This window comes from Rattus norvegicus, chromosome 14 (genome assembly GCF_021556685.1).
Source record: "Rattus norvegicus strain SHRSP/BbbUtx chromosome 14, alternate assembly SHRSP_T2T, whole genome shotgun sequence".
NCBI lineage: Eukaryota > Metazoa > Chordata > Mammalia > Rodentia > Muridae > Rattus > Rattus norvegicus.
This window is the reverse complement of record NC_141547.1, coordinates 106889057-106898244: the sequence shown is the minus strand read 5'-3', so window position 1 is coordinate 106898244 and position 9188 is coordinate 106889057. Positions and strand designations below refer to the sequence as shown.

Sequence of the window (9188 nt, the reverse complement as noted above, 5' to 3'; positions counted from 1 at the left end):
TTTTTGTCATTGAGGTCTGTTTCCTGTATGCAGCAAAATGCTAGGCCCTCTTTAAGTATACAGTCTGTTAGTCTATGTTTTTTATTGGTGAATTGAGTCCATTGATGTTAAGAGATATTAATGAACAATGATTGTTGTTTCCTTTTATTTTTGTTGTTTGAGGTGGGATTATGTTTGTGTGACTCTCTTCTTTTGAGTTTGTTGCAAGAAGATCACTTTCCTTCTTTTTCTAGGGTGTAGTTTCCTTCCTTGTTTTGGAGTTTTCCATCTATTATCCTTTGTAGGGGTGGATTTGTGGAAAGGTATTGTGACAAGGTGGTTTTGTCAGGGAATATCTTGGTTTCTCCATCTATGTTAATTGAGAATTTTGTTGGATATAGTAGCCTGGGCTGCCATTTGTGTTCTCTTAGGGTCTGTATAACATCTTCCCAGGATCTCCTGGCTTTCATAGTCTCTGTTGAGAAGTCTAGTGTAATTCTGATAGGTCTGCCTGTATATATTACTTGACCTTTTTCCCTTACTGCTTTTGATATTCTTTCTTTGTTTTGTGCATTTGGTGTTTTGACTATTATAAGGTGGGAGAAATTTCTTTTCTTGCCCCATCTATTTGGAGTTATGTAGTCTTCTTGTATGGTTATAGGAATCTCTTTATTTAGGTTAGGGAAGTTTTCTTCTATAATTTTGTTGAAGATATTAAATGGCCCTTTAAGTTGGGAATTTTCGTTCTGTTCTATACCTATTATCCTTGGATTTGACCTTCCTGGATTTCCTGGATGTTTGGGGTTAGGAACTTTTTGTGTTTTACATTTTCTTTGATGATTGTATCAATGTTTTCTCTGCCCCTGAGATCTCTATTCTACCTCTTGCATTCTGTTGGTGATGCTTGTGTCTGTGACTCCTCATCTCTTTCCTAGGTTTTCTATCTCTAGGGTTGTCCCTCTTTGTGATTTATTTATTGTTTCTATTTCCATTATTATGGTTTTGCTCAATTCCTTTACCTGTTTGCTTGTGTTTTCCTGTAATTCTTTAAGAGTTTGTTTTCTTCTCTTTTCAAGGGTTTTTACTTGTTTACCTGTGTTGTCCCATATTTCTTTAAGGGAGTTATTTATGTCCTTCTTAAAGTCCTCTGTCATCATCAGGAGATGTGATTTTAAATCCAAATCTTGCTTTTCTGGTGTGTTTGAATATCCAGTATTTACTTTGGAAGGAGAACTTGGCTCTTAGGATGCCAAGTAGTCTTTCTGTTGCTTACACTCCTACACTTGTCTCTTGCCATCAGGTTGTCTCTCTTGTTAGCTTGTCTTGTTGTCTCGGACAGTGGCTTGACCCTCCTTAAACCTGTGTGTCAGCACTCCTGTAGACCTGTTTTCTTACAGGTGGATCTGGGTAAAGAGAGCTGCGGGACCAGTTCAGCTCTGGGAACAGGCAGAAACCTCAAGGGTCCTGTTCCAGACTACTCCTGGGCTTGTGTGTCCTAAGGTCCCCAGGTGGGTCATTCAGAGCAGAAGAGTTGGTCTTACCTCTGCTGTCGGGTGTATCAGCACTCCTGGTACGTGGTTTTCAGCTCTACGTTCAGACAGAAACCCGAAGCCACTGCAGATTTATAATAAAACAAAATGGTAAAAATAAAAACTGGTGGTTTTTTCTGGTCTTAGTTATTAAAATTGATTGAAATAAAAGCATGAAGGTGAAATGAGAAATATATACTAACAAAGAGAGAAGTGCTGAGGAGTAATGCTAAAACTCGCCTGGTTAAAGATATGTCTGCTAGGTAAACTTCTATATAAAGAATATGTGATATTTTTTCCCCATGTTGACAACATTGTGGCTTTCTTGAATAGCTTATGTAGAGATCTGAGGGAGGCAGAGTGAAGACTCCAGCGGAACATTGACCTGAGTAAAGAGTATGGCAGGCAATTATTTCTTTGCTCTGTGGTTTTAGGTAAATTCTTTAATTTACCTGAGAAAACCCTAATAAGTGAAATACTGAGTAATGTCTGTGGCGACCTGAACCAGATCACATTAAAGGTCCAAGAGAAATGGCAAATCCCTGGGGTGAGGTTCAGAGGTAAATGGCAAAGTCTTCAATGCAGGACTATGTGCAAGGGTTGACATTGTATGTAGAAAATGTCCACCATAGCTCCTCCCATGGTTTTTATGACCTGAGTACTGTTCCCCAACAGAGACTGCTTGTACCCAGATTAGCTAAAGCTGTCTCCTTGTTCCAGCTGTGCTCCATCAACTCTGTCTCCTTGTTTATCTGTATGCAATAACCCTGCTTGTCTGTTCCACTGTGTAATAAACATGCTGAGCTCCTGAGCTGCTGTGCTTCCTCCAGCTGAGAGCCCAGACCACCTGATCCCAGCTTTGTCCCTGTGTGTGTCTTGTCTTCATTCCTTCACCACCCCAGTCAGGACCGTCTCTGGAGTCATGCTGGGCGCGTGGTTCCTTCCTTGTAAATCAGGGTTTTCCTTTTTCATAGCCTCCAGACCTTTCATATGTCACTGTTTTCTGGGAGGATTTTACTACATACAGTCATGCCTAAATAGAAAAAGGGAGAAAACAAATTTTTGGAATGTTATTGTTCAAGTTGAGAAGTATGTGAGAATTCAGACTCTTTAGACACATGTTAAAAGGATACATTTAACAATGGAAGCAATTGAGTCTTTATGGTGTTGCCCACCTGAAAACTTCCACTGTAGGATTCTTACTTAGGTGCTAGGATATGTGGGTTTATAACCCTTGCATGTCTGGCTGGAAGACTTCCTCAAGTATCTTCTCTGTTGGTTGGGATCAGAATGTGATTGTTGATTACATTTCACGAAGACCTCTTTCCTACTTACTTTGGTCCTCAATGTTGTTGAAGTATTTCAACCACTGAGTGCACAGTACCAAACATAGTTCTTGCATCCTCATGACTAAGACAGTGTTTTCTGTATTGTCTTTCCAGAACATCAACTCAAGAGAGCATTCAGATTACCAGTGAAACAGGTCCAACGAAACATGACTGTGAGTTTGGCAGATTTTGATGACTTAGAGATCTTAGTCTGGAGAGCATGCTAGTTAACATTTGCTGCCTCCCGTTAGAGCTTCCCATGTTTTGTGTGTCAGGAATATGTGTAACATCTCTTCTGATACCCTGTATGCATATGTTCATGGTTATGCATTTGTGTGGATGCCAGAGGAGAGCCACATTGTTCCTCAGGTGCCATCTATCTTTTGTGAGACATGGTTTTTCACAGAACTAGGACTTACCCACTAGGCTAGGCCATCTGATCCCATGAATCTGCCTGGAGATCCTCCTTACTGTTAGGGTTAGAAGCACACACTGCTACCCTACATACTTATGTGGGTTATGGGAACCACACTCATAACCATATGCTTTCAAGACAAGTACTTGACTAACTGAACTGTCTTCCAGTCATTTGTATGATTTTAAAAACAGTGTGCAAAACAAATAATAGCCAAGGAATATCACTAATATCACTAATGCAAACCCTCTGTCTTCTCTAATCTGGCATTTTATAGTAAAGAGTTAGATAATCCAGGATCTAATCACAACTGTATCTATCACTTATTAACAGAGGGAAGCTACAAAAATTTAGCTTCTTAGTTATGAAGCAGAGCTTATGGAGCAGTTACAGGTTTGGAAGAATAACCAAATGGATTAAAGTACTTAGCATAAGGCCTGACTGTAGTAGGCACAGCTAAAATGTTTAATATCATCACACTCTCGTTCTGTTTTCTCACTGTGGGACCACACCCCTCTTCCTGTGAGGTCTGAAAAGACAAGGGGAATTGAAGTTTGATTGCTGTAATGAGTACTGACCACACACCCAGAATCCCAGGTAACATTTCCTCTTTTAATTTTCATGCAGATACAGTTCATGGATTCTTATCCAGGCACAGTTCATATACATCTTACGCAGAGAGAACAGACCTATAGGAATTTGTTCATGGCAGAGTTGAGACTTAATTTAAAAGGATCTGATTCCAGATGCTTTCCTTTGTTCAAAAGCTAACTTGAAATAGGGAAGAGTTAGTTTGGGTTTTTGTTTGTTTGTTTGTTTTTGTTTTTATTAAACTTGATGTCTGCTAGGAAGTCTTCAATAGGTCATCTATTGGAAATTGAACTCTTCCAATCCACTTGGATTCAGGTAATTAGGCAGAACTGTGCTATTCAGGAACTCACTACCCCTACCAGAAAAGCTTGATCTCCATAGGGGATCTTGCCTCTACCTGAAGCTCTCAATACACATAATTCACCAGCTCAATTGCATTCAGTGGAATGAAGAAAGGTGGGGGAGCGGGGTGGAATGAGAAGTTCTCAGTTTGGGAAGATCTGGACAGAACATATGATGATAGGTTTTCCAAGCATCTGTTTTGATTACCACCATGCTTCCAAGATGTTAAAACCATTTCCTTTTTTTCAAAATGTTCTTAGGAGTGCAATCAAAATGGATAGGAGGTAAGTATGGGATAATCAGTTCGAAGTGAGAAGAGTGGCAGTGGAGCACAGGTCTGCAGAGATCAAAAGAACAGGGATAGAAAGGGCAAAAGCTAGAAACAGACTCTGTCAGAGTCACAAAGTGACCTTTGGCCAAGGAAAGCTCCTAAATAAGGAAAGCAAAACCAAACCAAACCAAAAACAAGACAGGTGTGCAGCAGTTTCATATGTGAAAGAGTTCCTTGATGCTGCAGTGTAGGGGAATGCTAGAGCAGTGAGATGGGTGTGGGTGTGGGGGAGGGGGAGCACCCTCATAGAAGCAGGGGGCAAGAGTGGGATAGGGAATTTGTGAGGGGAAACCTGGAAAGGTGGATAACATTTGTAATGTAAATATATAAAATAACCAATAAAAATTTTAAAAAGAGAAGGAGTTCCTTTGGAATGCCCCTTCATTCATTAGGTTCTCCCAAAAATGGCTGTCACTTTGGATAGGTAGAAGAAAGGTGTGGGAAGTTAATGCCAAAGAAAATTTGCTGTGATAAATCACACCTAGGCTTTCTCATTGGAGTTTAAGTCGTAGCCATCTATAACTCTGAATCAGAAACTTGGAAAGGCACCCTTAGGATATTAATTCCATTTCTTCTAATACACATGCTCGTTCATGTGTGTGTGTGTGTGTGTGTGTGTGTGTGTGTATGCTTGTGTTGTGTGTGTGTGTGTATGGAAACCATGGGACAACTTCAGGTATTGTTCTTCAAACATGATCTGCCATGTTTTCTAGTGTTTCTTTGCTTGTTTATTTATACACGGTCTGGTCTCACATTGGTCAGGAGCTCACCAAATAGGCTAGGCTGGCTGACCAGTGAGCCCCAGAGATTTGCCTGTCTCCTACTTTCCCAACACTAGAATTATAAAGGCATGCTATCACGCATTAGTTTTTCCCCCTATTTTTAAATTCTTTGAGACTTTGATACAATGTATTTTCATAATATTCCTTCCTCCTTTCTCTATCTCCTCCAAGACACACCCCTATCTCTATCTCCCCAACTTCATGTGTCTTACTTAGAGACTTTTATTGCTGAGAAGAGACACTATGACCACAGCAACTCTTATAAAGGAAAATATTTAATTGGAGCTGGCTCACAATTCAGAGGCTTAGTCCATTATCATCATGGCAGGGAACATGGCAGTTTGTAGACAGACATGGTACTGGGAAAGAAGCTGAGAATTCTACAATTAGATCAGCAGGCAGCAGGAAGAGTGAGTGATGTTGGGCCTGGCTTGAGCTTCTGATATCATAAAGCCTACCCTGAGTGACACACTTCCTCCAGCAAGGCCATGCCTCATAATAGTGCCACTCCCTATGGACTAAGCACTCAAATATATGAGCCTTTGGGGACATATTCAAACCACCACATTATGTTCTTCTCCTTTTTCAAATGGGAGTTTTGGAACCAGCAACAGCCAGACTGGCTCACAGGAGAGCTCCTGGGACTAGTCCTGATGAAGAATAGCACTGGCCCTATTTTTCTGAAGCCAACAGTTAGCATCTTGATGATTTCACAGCAAGTACTCTTTCCCTCTTCCCATTGACTTATTCCAGCACTCAGCATAACTAAAGGACCTACAGCTAGTAACTTCTCTCGTTTTCAAGTTTCTTATCTGTGCACTGGGAATGAGCTTACAACCCATTGCACATCAGAATGATGGTTAATTGATTTTTACTATATATGTGTGCTTTTATTTGGTTACAATTTAGTGCTTGCTTGCTTGTTTGTTTTTATGCTTTGGGGGCATGGTTTTATTTTGTTTTCTTGTTTTTTGTTTTGTTGTATTGGAATTTTGTTTGATTTTTTTAAAAAAAGAACTTAACATTCGGTGGGTGGGGAGGAGAGGGGATATGGAAGGATTTCTGGGAAGAAATAATCTACATCAAAATATTCTAAAATTTAAAAACTTTTAATTAATAAAAATTTAATAAAAATAAACAATAAAATATCTTTAGGTTTGTAAAAGTATGAATGTTTTACTGTTCTGTCTGAAGAGTCAAATGTGCTCATTAATCTGCCACATTTGAAATGTGTTTCATGTTGTTGCTAGATTTTGCTATGTACTTGCATTCTAAACTATTTTAGATGTATTTCAGGTCTTAATTTTAGTTGAAATTTAAAATCTCTGATTATATTCTACCTTTTGCTTTATTATTGATGCTATTTGATTGCTAGATACTTTATCTTTTCCCAAGCAAGATTTAGTTTCTTTGTCTCCAAATCTCATGTAAATATTGCTCCAACTTTCTAAAGAAGAAGGAGAAGAGGGAGCAGGAGCGGGAGCGGAAATGGAAGAAGGAGAAGGAGAAGGAGAAGGAGAAGGAGAAGGAAGGAGAAGGAGAAGGAGAAGGAAGGAGAAGGAGAAGGAGAAGGAGGAGAAGGGGAAGGGGAAGGAGAAGGAGAAGGAGAAGGAAGGAGAAGGAGAAGGAGAAGGAGAAGGAAGGAGAAGGAGAAGGAGAAGGAGAAGGAGAAGGAGAAGGAGAAGGAGAAGGAGAAGGAGAAGGAAGGGGAAGGGAAAGAAGGGGAAGGAGAGCAGCAACAGCAGCTAACAGTAGATCTCCTATATGACCAAGTCATATTATTCCTGGAATCCAAAGGATTCCAGGTCTGCATATCTCAGAGATTCTTAAACACTGCTTATTGTAGAACTATTCATGGCTGAGAAGTGGATAAAGAAACTGCGATATATGAGCACAGTGGAACGTTTCAACCACAAAGAAGAATGTTATATCATTTACAGGAAAAGAGACACAACTGGAAGCAATCATTAGGAGATTTAAGCTAGGATCAGAAAGACAAATATATGCTTTATCTGATTTGGGATTTCTTGATCCTATAGAGCTACATGAAATCATGTAGGAATATATCACATGGAATCATGCATGTATCTATCACATGAAAGCAGAAGCAAAACTGTGTAAAGAAACAAGGTGACTGATGGGAGGGATAGGGCAGAGAGGGGAGGGTGGACAGGTGTGAGGGATATGTTCAATGCACAATGTATAAAGTTCGAACTGTTCTTATGTAAGACTGAACTGTGTGTCCCCACCACTGTCCCCTGGTTCAAGAATGGAAGCCTAAACCCCAATGTGATTGTGCTTGGAGATGGGCATTTGGGGTTTGAATGTAAAATGACCCCTATAGGCTCATTTGTTTAAAATGTTGTTCACCGCATAGACCCACTGTTGTAGAAAGCTTTAGAACCTTTAGAATCTGAAGCATCACTTTAGAGATTGAGGCACTTGGGGATGGGCTATGAAGTTTAGTAGCCCAGCATCAATAACTGTGTCACTTCTTCTTGCTGACTATGGAAGGGCACAGTTGCCTCACAGTTTTGGTGCTATAATCTCCCTATTTAGCAGACAACATTATTAACTGTGGACCAAGATAAATTCTTCTCTTCAGTTGCTTCTTGTTAGGTATTTGATGATAGTATGGAGAAACATGACTGAAATAGAAAGTTGGTACTGTTGATGATGCTTGCATCTATGACTCCTGTTCTCTTTCCTAGGTTTTATATCTCCAGAGTTGTCTACCTTTGTGATTCCTTTATTGTTTCTATTTCCATTTTAGATCCTTTGTTCAATTCTTTGACCAGTTTGGTTGTGTTTTACTGTGATTCACTAAGGTATTTTTGTGTTTCCTCTTTAGGGGTTTCTACCTGTTTACCTGTGTTGTCCTGTATTTCATGAACAGAGTTATTTATGTCCTTCTTAAGTCCTCTAACATTATCATGAGATGTGATTTTAAACCAGAATCTTGCTTTTCCAGTGTATTGGGGTATCCAGGACAAGAGATAGAAGAGAGAATCACAGGGGCAGAAGGTACCATAGAAAACATTGATACAACAGTCCAGAAAATGCAAAATGCAAAAAAATCCTAACCCAAAATATCCAGGAAATCCAGGACACATTGAAAAAATAAAACCTAACGATAATAGGTATAGAAGAGACTAGGTAAGATTCACAAATTAAAGGACCAGTAAATATATTGAACAAAATTATAGAAGAAAAGGTCCCAAACCTAAAGAAATAGATGACCATAAATAGACAGGATGCCTAGAGAACACCAAATAGATTGGACCAGAGGAGAAATTCCTCCCATCATAAATAGTCAAAACACCAATGCACAAAACAAAGAATATTAAAAGCAGTAACGAAAAAAGATCAAGTAACATATAAAGGCAGACCTATCAAAATCACACCAGACTTCTCAACAGAGACCTTGAAGACTAGAAGATCCTAGGCTGATGTCATATAGACCATAGGATAATATAAATGCCAGCTCAGGTTACTATATTCAGTAAACCTATCAATTACCATAGATGAAGAAACCAATATAGTCCATGATAAAACCAAATTTATACAATATCTTTCCCCAAATCCAGCCATACAAAGGATAATAGATGGAAAACTCTAACACAAGGAGGGAAACAACATGCTAGACAAAGCAAGAAATTAATCTTTCAACAAACCCAAAAGCCAGACAAACAAAATCACACCTCTAATAACAAAAATAACAGGAAACAACAATCATTGGTCCATAATATTTCCAAAATAAATTAACTCAATTCCCCAATAAAAAGACATAGACTATTAGACTGTATAGGTAAAGAGGACCCAGCATTTTTCTGCATACCGGAAACACACCTCAGTGACAACAACAACACTACCTCAGAATAGAAGGCTAAA

At 39.2% G+C, this 9188-nt stretch overlaps 1 long non-coding RNA gene across 2 annotated transcripts in view; it reads left to right on the top strand.

Annotated features, from left to right (window-relative positions):
• Positions 1 to 5805: 5805 nt before the first annotated feature.
• LOC102550402 (uncharacterized) overlaps positions 5806 to 9188 on the top strand; it is a 61678-nt gene continuing 58295 nt past the window's right edge. The window contains exon 1 of one of the 2 annotated variants that reach the window (XR_015637650.1): positions 5806 to 6012. This is a non-coding gene — a long non-coding RNA (uncharacterized LOC102550402). Of the gene's footprint in view, positions 6017 to 9188 lie in introns of both variants that reach the window. The other variant, XR_015637649.1, reaches the window with a different exon arrangement.